Here is a 13,157-nt window from a genome sequence, read left to right on the forward strand (position 1 = left end):
ATGCGAAATTCAGTGATTTAAAAATGATTTTACAATGGAACAAAGCAAACGTTTGACAAATTTGGTGAAAAACAAACTTTTAACGCTCTTAAGAATAAACAAAAGCAAACCTTTGGCGGTCTTAAATTTCAGTTAACACAGCAGTTCGACGACTTTAGTCAGAATTTACGTACTGACTTTTCCAATGAATTAACGTGTAAATTTGTAAACATCGGAAAGGAGAAAACAGCAGAGTTGCGGTTGGTTTGTTTGGGGGAAGAGACCACACAGCGAGGCCATCGGTCTCATCGGATTAGAGAAGGATGCAGAAAGAAGTCGGCCGTGCCCTTTCAAGGGAACCATGCTAGCATTTGCCTGGAGTGATTTAGGGAAATCACGGAAAACCTAAATCAGGATGGCCGGACGCGGGATTAAACCGTCGTCCTCCCGAATGCGAGTCCAGTGTGCTAACCACTGCGCCACCGAGTTGCTCACTGGCGTATCGCCGCGTGGGATTAGCCGAGCTGTCTTGGACGCTGCAGTCATGGACTGTGCGGCTGGTCCCGGCGGAGGTTCGAGTCCTCCCTTGGGCATGGGTGTGTGTGTTCGTCCTTAGGATAATTTAGGTTAAGTAGTGTGTAAGCGGAATTAAAATACAAGGTGAAGGGATATCAATGATACGATTCGCTGATGACATTGCTATCCTGAGTGAAAGTGAAGAAGAATTAAATGATCTGCTGAACGGAATGATCATTCTAATGAGTACACAGTATGGTTTGAGAGTAAATCGGAGAAAGACGAAGGTAATGAGAAGTAGTAGAAATGAGAACAGCGAGATACTTAACATCAGGATTGATGGTCACGAAGTCAATGAAGTTAAGGAATTCTGCTACCTAGGCAGTAAAATAACCAATGACGGACGGAGCAAGGAGGACATCAAAAGCAGACTCGCTATGGCAAAAAAGGCATTTCTGGCCAAGAGAAGTCTACTAATATTAAATACCGGTCTTAACTTGAGGAAGAAATTTCTGAGGATGTACGTCTGGAGTACAGCATTGTATGGTAGTGAAACATGGACTGTGGGAAAACCGGAACAGAAGAGAATCGAAGCATTTGAGATGTGGTGCTATAGACGAATGTTGAAAATTAGGTGGACTGATAAGGTAAGGAATGAGGAGGTTCTACGCAGAATCGGAGAGGAAAGGAATATGTGGAAAACACTGATAAGGAGAAGGGACAGGATGATAGGACATCTGCTAAGACATGAGGGAATGACTTCCATGGTACTAGAGGGAGCTGTAGAGGGCAAGAACTGTAGAGGAAGACAAGAGATTGGATACGTCAAGCAAATAATTGAGGACGTAGGTTGCAAGTGCTACTCTGAGATGAAGAGGTTAGCACAGGAAAGGAATTCGTGGCGGGCCGCATCAAACCAGTCAGTAGACTGATGACCAAAAAAAAAAGTGTGTAAGCTTAGGGACTGATGACCTTAGCAGTTAAGTCCCATAAGATTTCACACACATTTGAACATTTTTTGAACTGACATATTTCAGGATGGAAGTAACTTGAATCGAAGAGTGTCATCGGTAGATGTGGAACAAGAACAATTGGGAGGTAAGTTAAAAGGTGTGAGTCATGAACATGAGAGGTTCCATGCCCTCTTTTGCATGTCTCCTCTCATCTTCATCAATTTTATTAATGTCCTATGTCATTGCACGGCAGTAACAGACCGAATAAGGTTATTGTAATGAGAGTATTTGTACTGAGAGCTCGAAAAATACTTTTCACTTAATTCCTAAACATGCTGTTTTACCTCCCTGGGTGGCCTGTGCGGGGCGAGCATCGGAGGACACGGCACACTGCGTTTACGGTTGGGGGCTGCACTTCCCTGAATTCTGAGGGGTTCGTACAATAGGCTTAAGCACCTGGCGGTACGACTGACGTCGGTCGAGTTTCGCCTACTGTATGCAGGGCGAAACGACCTGCGAGACGTCTGAGTGTCGCCGCTGTTCTGTAGAGATGGGCAAAACTGTTCTTTTCAGAGATTGGATCATAACTGTTCACTCCCTGAAATGAACTAGCTCCTTTTCATGATTCACCATTCATTCACAACAGGCAATAAATGGAAGGCACATTGCCCTTTAAACTTGGTTTATTCCAGTACTAGCTGAGGGTTTATTCCAGTACTATACCTGTATTTTGATCTTATTTGATCCTATTTTGAAGTAATACAGATAATGAGTAAGAATTTTGTTTATTCCAGTGACCACTGGTTTATTCCAGTACTATACCTGTATTTTGATCTTATTTGATCCTATTTTGAAGTAATACAGATAATGAGTAAGAATTTTGTATTGTTTATTGAAATTTCCACGAAATGACAAAGTTTTTGATTATTGATTTATTTTGCACTATCGTGGTTTTTTGGGTGATCAGAAAATGTTGTAACTTGAGATTTACATTAACAATGTATTTGGCTATAATGTATTAAAATTTCATTAACCTCGTACAAATACATCGCAAGCCATATATATTTAAACTGAACGTTTCCTTCCGAAGACGCCTAAAATCGCAAAATCTGTACTACAATAAGAAAGAAATATATAAATTTGACTGTAAGACCAAAGTGCTGCATATAGCCTTACGCAGAATAAAACAAGGAAAATATTGGTGTATCACATTTTGCGATACGTTTTCGGTTAAGGTGCGCCAGACACTGCACGCGGCAGAGGAAGCACAGAGACGGCACGGCATATGTGAAACACAAAAACCAATGGGGCACTGCACAATGCAGGCAGCCAAGGCAGAAGCAGGGCAGAGGCCGGCGCTGGCTGTGTTGTGTGGCGTGCAGTCTGCTCTGACCAGCAGAGGCCCCGCTGATCTGCTCCGACTCTCTCTCTCTCTGCTGTGGGAAACGTTTGGAGCTACCATTCTTTTTTTCTGAATCACTGATTGTTCACTCCTTTGAAAGATTCAACTGTATGAATCAGTTCAGGAGCGGATCCCCCATCTCTACTGTTCTGGCACGTCTGGAAGGAAGATTCCTGGCACCGACTCACTGCATTGTCCTCTTGATTTTGAGACTACTTGTGGGGTGTGCCCTGCTGGGTGCGACTGTCTAGCACCGGATGGCCTGTGGTCTAGGCAGGTTGTTTTCATAGCCGGTCAAACGGCAAGTTCAGTGCCCTCAGCTGAATAGCAGAGGCATAATTGGTCATCTTAAACTGAGGCTAGTTGACGTCATAAAACCCTGCTCAAAATTGGAGGGAATGGTCGCTATTGGCGCGAATAATGTTCCGAGACAGTGTGGGGGAATTTTGGCATCGGTACTGAATGCTGATCGCAGTTTTCGAGGAGAGTAGGGAGTTGAGCAATGCTGGCTTCGCTGCTGGCATCACATCACAGAAGGGGATTCGGGATCTGATCTTCCTCGGAGTCGGATGGTCTTGCGACTTGGTCGCTCGTTTTCGGAAGAAAGAATTCTCGGATAGCCTTCGCGGCCAGGGGTTGACACAGAGTTGCTGCACGGCAGAAGTCGGCGCCTACATCATCAGGACGCTGCCTACCAACGACGTACTGTAGATTTCAGTACTGGTACAGTATTTTGCGGCTCCGGCATTGTAGAACCTTTTCAATTTTATACTGAATCCCTCAGCAGCATGCGCGCTCGCTTTGCCACAAGTCCACATTGGTTGTTTCTTCATGTGATGGCATTTGAGCTCTCATTACTAATTGCGATACTGCTATATAGTCGGGAGATTAATATTCGATTCATTAGAACCTCCAGTCACTATCGTCAATCCATTGCATCACAGAGAGTAGGAACACCTTGTTCTCGAGCCAACTCTTATTCTCATAATATTTCAGTATATCTCTCTCTCTATTCGTTTAGTCGGTTCCGACTCTTCATGACCCCATGAACCAAATCACGCCACTTTTTCCTGTCTTGCACTTTCTCCCGTAGACCTTCCAGGTTGGAACACATTGCTTCTGTGATGCCATCGATCCATCTCATCCTCTGACGTCCTCTTCTTCTAGTTCCTTCAATATTCCCCAGCATTAATGTTTTTTCCAGCGTGGCATGCCTTCGCATTGTGTGTCCAAAGTAGGTCAGCTTTTGTTTTAACATTAGACCTTCCAGGGAGAAGTCTGGTCTTATTTGCTCCAATATTGATCTGTTGGTTCTCTTTGCAGTCCATGGAACCCTAAGAAGTTTCCTCCAACCCCACAATTCGAAGGGGTCAATTCTTCGCCGTTCAGCCTTTCTAATGGTCCAGGTCTCACATCCGTACATCACAACTGGAAAGACCATAGCCCTCACAATACGGATCTTTGTTGCTAGTGTTATATCTCTGGACCTTATAACCTTGTCAAGGTTTGACATCGCCTGTCTACCGAGCAACAGGCGTCTCCGGATTTCATGGCTGCAGTCGCCATCAGCAGAGATCTGGGAACCGAGATAACTGAATGTGGTCACTACCTCCATGGTTTCTCCTGCTATATCCCACGAATTAGTAGGTGTAGCTGCCATAATTTTCGTTTTCTTCACATTCAGCATAAGACCGGCCTTTTCACTTTCGTCTTTCACCTTCAGTAAGAGTGTTCTCAATTCTTCTTCACTTTCTGCCAACAGGATCGTATCATCCGCGTACCTGAGGTTGTTTACATTTATTCCAGCTATTTTAATTCCTGTTTCTTCTTCATCTAGCCTCGCATTCCTCATGTTCTGCATACAGAGTGAATAAGTACGGTGACAGTATGCAGCCTTGCCGGACCCCTTTCTGAATATTTATCCATTTCGTTGTTCCATACATAGTTCTCACCGTGGCTTCTTGGTCAAGGTATAAACTCCGTATCAGATGAATGAGGTGATCTGGTACACCCATGTTTTTCAGTACGTTCCATAATTTGTTGTGATCGACGCAGTCAAAGGCTTTGGCGTAGTCAATAAAGCAGAGGTACACATCTTTCTGGAATTCTCTCGCTTTTTCCATAATCCACCGAATGTTAGCAACTTGATCTCTAGTTCCTTTTCCTTTCCTAAATCCAGCTTGTTCTTCTGGTAGCTCTCGATCTAGATATTGGCGATTTTGTAAGATTTTCAGCATGACTTTGCTAGCATGTGAAATAAGTGCGATTGTTCGGTAATCTGAGCATTCTTTAGAACTTCTCTTCTTAGGAATGGGGATGAATACTGATCTTTTCCAGTCTTCTGGCCACTGCTGCGTGATCCATATTTCTTGACATATTGAGTGCAGCACTTTCACTGCATCCTTTCCAGTGACTTTAAACAATTCTGCTGGTATTTCGTCATGTCCACTAGTTTTGTTATCAGCCATATTTTCAAGGGCCCACTGGATTTCGCTCTCCAAAATATCTGGCTCTAGTTCCAAATTAACATTAACATCAGCAGTAGGAGCCCTGTCATTATGCAGTTATTTCTTGTATAGGTCTTCTACATATTCTGCCCATCTTTCCTTAACATCCTCTGCTTCACTCAGATCTTTCCCGTTTCTATCTTTTATCATTCCAATTTTTGCCTGGAATTTTCCTTTTATTTCTCTAATTTTCTTATAAAGATCTCTTGTCTTCCCCATTCCGTTACTCTCTTCAACTTCCTTGCACTGTTCATTAAAGAATATATTTTTATCTCTTCTAGCTAATTTCTGAAAATTTTTATTTAAATTTCAGTATACCCTATCCTTTAACCTACTGTGTGTGTCGACAATCATGTGCATTTATGTTCTGATGTATAATAAATCTCATTGTAATATTTAATCCGCATATCATTTCGTAGATATAGGCAGAACACCTTTTCCTGTTGTTTATTATGATTAAGGTCTCTTTTTTGAGTAGATTATGATTTTTACTAAATTATTGTGAGTGTGCATTCCTTATTTTACCAACTAGCAGGGTCCACTATCATTTCCTTCCGTTACCGTTGTGCACATAATTAATTAGCTGGTAGATAAGGAGGGGGTGGAGTGCATGTCTCGTTCTCATGCTAAATTCGTCTGAATTAAAGAGGTACAAACTCTTCTCCACCCCGGCACCTCGCAAACAAACTAAAATGGTACAGACACAATCGCAAATATGTAGGACAGGTACTGTAAACGAGCTGCAGTCAGTATGCAAAAGTTTACCAGAATAGGTACACCAATTGAAATTGCAGCTAAGTAATTTAAATTTAAATACTCAGTTCGTGCAAAAAGAGCAGGAAGCAACTGACAAAGATGTAAAAGAATAAAAGGATAGGGCTGAAGCAGGTACGCCAGACCAAGGTAGAAGCCTGACGCAAAAGGTAGTTGAGGAACATGGAGCTTACGTGGAAGTAGTCGAAGAGGTGATGAAGAAAAAGAAGAATGAACTATTGGCTAGGACTGAGTGGGGCTTTAAAGCAGTGGAGGAAAAGTTGCGGTGTAGACTAATCAGTCTTGCAAAAGTAATGAACGAAAATCAGACGCCAGGCAGTCAAGCGCTATTAGACCGGATAGATAACCCTAGTTGCAATCCGCAGTTCATTACAAGTCCCTTAGACGAAGCAGATAGGAGTTAAAAGCTGCAGCAGGCGTGCCGACTACTGTACCTGTCTCGCATCCGTACTCAGAATATTATCCCATGTACCAAAACAATGCCAGACCGTCAACTGACAGTGCTGCTTGCCTTTCCACCCTATTAGCTGACGAAGATTTATTACGGCACAGTTCCCTATCTTTTCATCGGAAGGTGGAAGAACGAACCCTGTGGTGTTCACAATGGCCTCTCGTAGTGTGTTGCCTAGGGTGTCCATTCGTCCCGTTTTTCCCGGGACAGTCCTGTTTTTTACCAAAATGTCCCGCTGTCCCGAAAGTTTTTTTGGGGACGCTCAAATGTCCCGTTTTTTTATGATTCCGCTTGGGTAGAGTATTTTACGTTACTGGTTGTTTGACTTGCTATTAACTGCGCAATTATTTACGCTAGGAAGCGTGTGATGACTTTTAGCATACCCCAAACATTTACCGAACTGTCAAAAATCGCAAGTAATTTTAAACGCACTATAGGTTACGAATAACAACGGAGATTCGTCTCTTCTAAATCTATCCACTGAATCCGTCCTTTCGGTCCAGATATACTCTACACCACTGATACTTGCTCTCTGGCTTTCGTCACCACATTGTTAATGTTTTTCACTGTGCAATAACTGTTTCATTATGCCAAAACGAAAGTGTAATTTTACCAGCAATATAAAAAGCGAGTTTCCTTTTATGACTGGTAGTGGTGAAACTGTAGAATGTACGTTGTGCAGATCAAACTTTGCTATTGGTCATGGTGGAAGGTCTGACATTGTGAATCACATTAAGACGAAAAAACATCGCATGAGTGATCAAACGAAAAGAGCAAATAAATACGTGACTACTAGGTAAACTTAAAATCAGTAACAGAAATGGATAGGCAGTTGGCAGCACAAGAAGCTACGTGCAATGCATAACCTTAGCTTTAAGTCAATCGACTGTACTACAGCAGTTGTTAAAAAACTTTTCAATCCTAAATTCACATGTGGACACACAAAATGTAATGCAATCGTTTCAAATGTTATTGCACCGTATGCAGCTCAGCAGGTTTTAAATGAACTGAAAAGTGCTCGATTCATTTCAGTAATGATTGATACATCGAATCATCTGGATTTGAAGCTGGTTCCTCTCCTTATCAGGTATTTTCACCCTGAAAATGGTATCACGGTGAAAGAGCTCTAATTGGTTAATTTAGCTGGAGAAACTTCAGATTAACTTCAGAATTACGTGCTGGAGGTTTTAAAGAAATATGATCTTGAGGGAAAGGTGACTGCAGCTGTAGATAACACTAACACCAATTTTGGTGGTAAGCAGAGGAAAGGAAAAAACAATTTGTTCTATAAACTGCAACAGAACACAGTGAATAATGTAGTAGGTGTTGACTGTCCAGCACATGTTGTGCACAATTCCTTACAAACTGGCTGTAAAATATTTGCTTATTTCAAAAGTAAAAACATTAACATGAAAAACATGATTCATTTGGTGGAGTTTTGTCTGGCAATTCCTGGGTCAAATGCTGTTGTGAAACGTGTGTTTTCGTTAGTGAACTCTTTGTGGTCAGATGAAAAAAACAGAATGAAAGTTGAAACAATGAGGACCTTACTCATTGTCAATACACACTTTAATGGTGTATCGTGTACTGACTTTTATGATACAATTTCAGACGAAAATGCACTTGTTGATAAAGTACATAAAAGTGAAAAGTACGGTGATACTGTGGCAGAATAATTGTAAAAAATTATTTGGGATCATCTGAGTGCACGTTGTAAAGGTAAACTTGTATGTATATTAAATTTAGTCAATACAATATTTATGTCCCGTTTTTTTTCTTCACTGTCCCAGGTTTTTCTCTAATTTATTTTAAATGTCCCCTTTTTCAATGAAAATGAAATGGGCACCCGTTGCCTTGAAACTGGGAAAAGTCACACAAAATCCGTTTTGTTGTAGGATACACGAAAGGCGACATCTTTCTGTGGGCCACGCATATGGCGGAAAGACGCCACACTTAAGAACAGTACGAGGGAGCATTTCTGTTTAAATTTTGGTCTGACGTGGTGCGAGAGAGGTTGCATCATGAAGTTTTTAATCTGTCACAATTTCAATAGTAAACATGAGGGGCCGTCTGCCCCCGGTAGAGCCGGCACGGTAGCTCAACGTGCTCGGTCAGAGGGTAACAAAAAAAAAAAAAAAGACTGAGTGAACGGATCAACAAAGAACCTGGACGCCTGTCATCGGACGTCGGCCACGAACAAATTCATCGACCAATATAGAGCAAAATGAGATTTAAAAAAAAAAAAAGAGGTAGCTGAGTGATCAGCGCGACAGAATGTCAATCCTAAGTGCACGGGTTCGATTCCCAGCTGGGTTGGAGATTTTATCCACTCAGGGACTGGATGTTGTGTTGTCCTAATCGTCATCATTTCATCCCCATCGACGCGCAAGTCGCCGAAGTGGAGTCAAATCGAAAGACTTGCACCAGGTGAACAGCCTACCCGACGGGAGGCCCTAGTCACACGACATTTTTTTATGAGGGGCTAAGAAAATACTTGAGAAGTATGTGAATAAAACTCTATACTTCACGAACTCGATGTCTCAAGTGAACGTGCTAAAGATTTTGAAAAGCCGTCTGCCTGGCCACATCCGTGAAAAATTAATTACCGTTCCAGAACTTGACATAGAGTATTTCTTACCAGTACTTGATTCCATTGATCGTGTGTATGAGGAAAGGGCAGTGCAAACACAAAATGTCAGCACACTAATTGAGTTCCCAAGATTTAGCGAACAGCACAGCACGACACAAAGCTTTACGCCTCGCCTGGGCCCGCCACCACTGTTGTAAGTAGGCTGTTTATGTTTTCTTATTGGCAACGTTACGTAGCGCTCTGTGTGCTAGTTTGCATTGTTGTCTGCCATTGTGTCTAACTTTTGAAGCTTTTGCTGTGTTTGTCTCTGATTTTGTTCCATTGTGTCTAACTTTTGAAGATTTTGTCCCATTTGTTGCATTAATTGCAATAATAATGTATTAGTGTCTGGAATCTGTTTCTCTATGATTTTTGGCAGTGCATTTTCACCGGCAACATTCACATTTTGACAAGCATTATTTCTCAGTTTACTTTGAAGCCTAGTGTTACGTTTTTCACACGCCATTATTGTCACAATATTTCACACGATAACACAGAAAAACACAATTTGAAGAGCAAAAATAAGAGAACACATTAACATAGCACTGAAAATAATATGTAGTTAATTGCAAGCGCAGCTGCGAAATACTTGGTGCAAATCTACATGCATGCCACAACTGTTTTACTGTACAACAATGAAAGACTGCTACTACAAAGGAAATTCTCTCTACAATCACGCGCTAGCAATAAACAATAGCTACACTAATTACACAAACTACAAGAAAAAATCAGAAGATTCCAGTGAGGTATCCTCGGCTAAGGGTCGCCATATGAAACGTCCCCTTTGAAAAATTATACATGACTGTGCTTAAACTAACACACAATATTTTTAGCGCAACGCAATCTGACTTTCAAAAATCCCTACAAAAGAATGGCCCTGACTAACATTAACCTGTACCTTTCACAAATCACTTACCTCACAAAAATCTTCGTTACTCAAGCTACTGCAATACAGCGAGCGCCACTACTGCCAGCTGAATAAAAGATTCAAACTACAGAAGGCACTAACTACTGATAGGCATAGTTAGTAAATTAAAGATTTTAATAGAGAACATACAATGTATTTACATGTAAGTAGGCTGTTTATGTTTTCTTATTGGCAACGTTACGTAGCGCTCTGTGTGATAGTTTGCATTGTTGTCTGCCATTGTAGCGTTGGGCAGCGGCAGCTGGATGTTAACAGCGCATAGCGTTGCGCAGTTGGAGGTGAGCCGCCAGCAGTGGTGGATGTGGGGAGAGAAATGGCGGAGACTTGAAATTTGTAAGACTGGATGGCATATATATTATGATTATTAAGGTAAATACATTGTGTGTTCTCTATTAAAATCTTTAATTTGCTAACTATGCCTATCAGTAGTTAGTGCCTTCTGTAGTTTGAATCTTTTATTTAGCTGGCAGTAGTGGCGCTCGCTGTATTGCAGTAGCTTGAGTATCGAAGATTTTTGTGAGGTAAGTGATTTGTGAAAGGTACAGGTTAATGTTAGTCAGGGCCATTCTTTTGTAGGGATTTTTGAAAGTCAGATTGCGTTGCGCTAAAAATATTGTGTGTTAGTTTAAGCACAGTCATGTGTAATTTTTCAAAGGGGACGTTTCACTGTCACTGGACTGTGGAGGACTGGAAACATGCTGCCTGGTCAAACGAGTCTCGTTTCAAATTGTATCGAGGGGATGGACGTGTAAGGGTATGGAGATAACCTCGTGATACCACGGACCCTGTATGTCAGTAGGGAACTGTTCAAGCTGGCGGAGGCTCTGTTATTGTGTGGATGTGTGCAGATATGGGACCCCTGATGCGTGTACATACGGCTCTGACAGGTGACACAGAAGCATCCTGTTTGATCAACGTGTCAATTGCCTCGAGCACTACTTCAGGCATTAGTCGAGTCCACGGCACGTCGTGTTGCGGCACATCTACGTGCTCGCAAGGACCCATTACGATATTAGGAAGGTATATCAGTTTCTTTGGCTCTTCGGTGTATTTGTGGTTGTGTAGCCTCTGATATCGGCTGACAGCTTACGTAGCAATGGGTCCTGGGCTATTGTAAATAGTGCCATTAATAATGGGCAGCCTTGTCTCACGGATTTCCCTAGTCGTATGGACTTGGATGTCCATCCTTCTACCAACATTTTGGCGTTGGCGTTTGTGACAATGTTCATAATAATTTTTGTAAATTTGGGTCAAAACCCGAGGCGTGTGATTGTTTTCAGTAGGTACCGTTGACTGATCCTGTCGAAAGGCTTGTGGAAATCGACAGAAATTATGGCTGCAGGTGTTCTGGTTGTTGCGGCGTGGGCTGTGATGTCGGTATATGTGCAGACAGCGTCGAAATTCTCCTGCCAAATGCTGCACAGGTATGCCACAGTGCCACGGACTGACGGCTTTCTTCATTGCCATTTTGATGTTCGCAGTCCGCTCGGCAGTCACTTAACCACGACGCCGTTACTTTTTCAGGCTGCTCTACAACGCACATCGGTCGTTGGACAGTCCACTGTTTCTATTTTGCTTTTTTTTTCCACAGTTCAGTACACCTTTCTGTTTCCGTGCTTGATCTGTGTTCAGTTTTTGACGGGCTGTCCTCTGGGCCCCTTTACCACTAAATCCAAGGAGAGTCTATGGGGAGTTCCACTTATTAGCAAATGAACGTCAACCAAACTGTACTTTAGAAACTTTACAATGTAACTTAACTACTATGGAAATGAAGAGTGTAACTACAAAGCTAAAATAAAAGGATAAAAGGAGAGAAGAATTAATCTCAGGGATATTTACAGCAAAAAAAAAAAAAAAAATAAATAAATAAATAAAAAAAAGAAAAACTAGGTACTGCACACTGTATTACTCTGCGCACTATACATACATATACAAGTGACTGTATACAAGTTACACTAAACACTATAGGAGGGAATCTGTGTACAATGAAGGAAGGAATAGATGTAAACTTTTGAATAATCTAAGAAAGATTATGAGATTGTGCATCGCTTACGACAGCACTTTTATTGTCAGGGTAAAAGGTAAATCAAAACGGAAACTGCATTCTAAACATTTGAGCTCTTGCAACACGAGATGATTGATGAATACAGCTGCGTATTAATGGGAAATGAATGTGTGTATATTGAAAAAGTGATGCGTCAGTTGTCATCGAGCAACTACGTACCTAGTTTTAGGTTAGTATTAAGATTCCTTCCAGCGAACGTTGGACGGACACGTCTGGGATGAGAAAGGAATACAATGGTTAGGTGTTAGGTACCAAAGCAAAAGGTCTGCACCGTAATATAAATAATAACAATTATAAACATATGAGTGCGGATGTGATAATATGAATGTCTGCGTATGAAAAGGCTACATTACGTCAGACATTATAGAAGCTGAATTGATGTCTAGTACTACCAAATCACAATGGGTCAAACCAGATACTCTGAGTTGCTGGTAAGAGCGGAAAGCGTGTATGTTCATGGTGCGTTTGCATATGATCAGGAGTTACCCATACATTGTTTTACAGCTAGTTACTGACACAACTTTCGTGGCGGCCTATTTACATCATAATACGCAAGAATTATATCCTGTAGCGAACAGGGCATGGAGGACAATCATTGCAGGTATTGTCAAGCAATCGATGTTGATGTCTTTTGTAACACGATGATGTACTGTCAGAATTTACCAGTAGATAGGAAACTCTAAATAAGTGAGTTAACACAAAAACGAGTAACCGTTCACTAAGAATGTACTCAAAGGTTCTCTTACAGATAAACGAAGGACTGTAGTAAGAGATTAAAATGAATGCTTCTTCCTCTCCATATAATCATTTCTGTAGAGTAGTAGACACATTCTAGTAGACTTGCAAGAGGCGTAGCTAACACTAAGTGTAGGTATGTTGACTTATCAGGATTTACATGCCGTGAAGTTTTCTTCTCTTCAGCGTCTGAAACGACAGACGTTCGCATCACATAG

The sequence above is a fragment of the Schistocerca cancellata genome, chromosome 10 (assembly GCF_023864275.1).
Source record: "Schistocerca cancellata isolate TAMUIC-IGC-003103 chromosome 10, iqSchCanc2.1, whole genome shotgun sequence".
NCBI lineage: Eukaryota > Metazoa > Arthropoda > Insecta > Orthoptera > Acrididae > Schistocerca > Schistocerca cancellata.